The sequence below is a fragment of the Rhagoletis pomonella genome, unplaced genomic scaffold, assembly GCF_013731165.1.
Source record: "Rhagoletis pomonella isolate Grant_MI unplaced genomic scaffold, Rhpom_1.0 Rhpom_scaffold_00016, whole genome shotgun sequence".
NCBI lineage: Eukaryota > Metazoa > Arthropoda > Insecta > Diptera > Tephritidae > Rhagoletis > Rhagoletis pomonella.
In genome coordinates this window covers 4,774,997-4,775,291 of record NW_023458570.1, presented here as the reverse complement: position 1 = coordinate 4,775,291, position 295 = coordinate 4,774,997, and positions in this window count along the sequence as shown.

The window sequence follows — 295 nt, the reverse complement described above, 5'->3', positions numbered from 1 at the left end:
TTTTTTACTCTTATTTTATCTTTCAGCTTCGCTAAAAGCACTTATACCAACGCTTGGCTTACCAAATTTACGCCAATTGATACAATTTGGCGATTTAAACTCATTTTAAATAATGTAAACAACAATTCGAGTTGAATCGAAAATCGCCTCGTCTGAATAGGGATGGCAACTTTTTCACTTTCAACTTCTCATTCAACTCCGCATTCAACTTTTGTTGCCTGAAAAATCGCCTCGTGCGAAAGGCCTATTATACATATGTATATACACGAGATTTGGAAGTTTTTATCCAGACGTC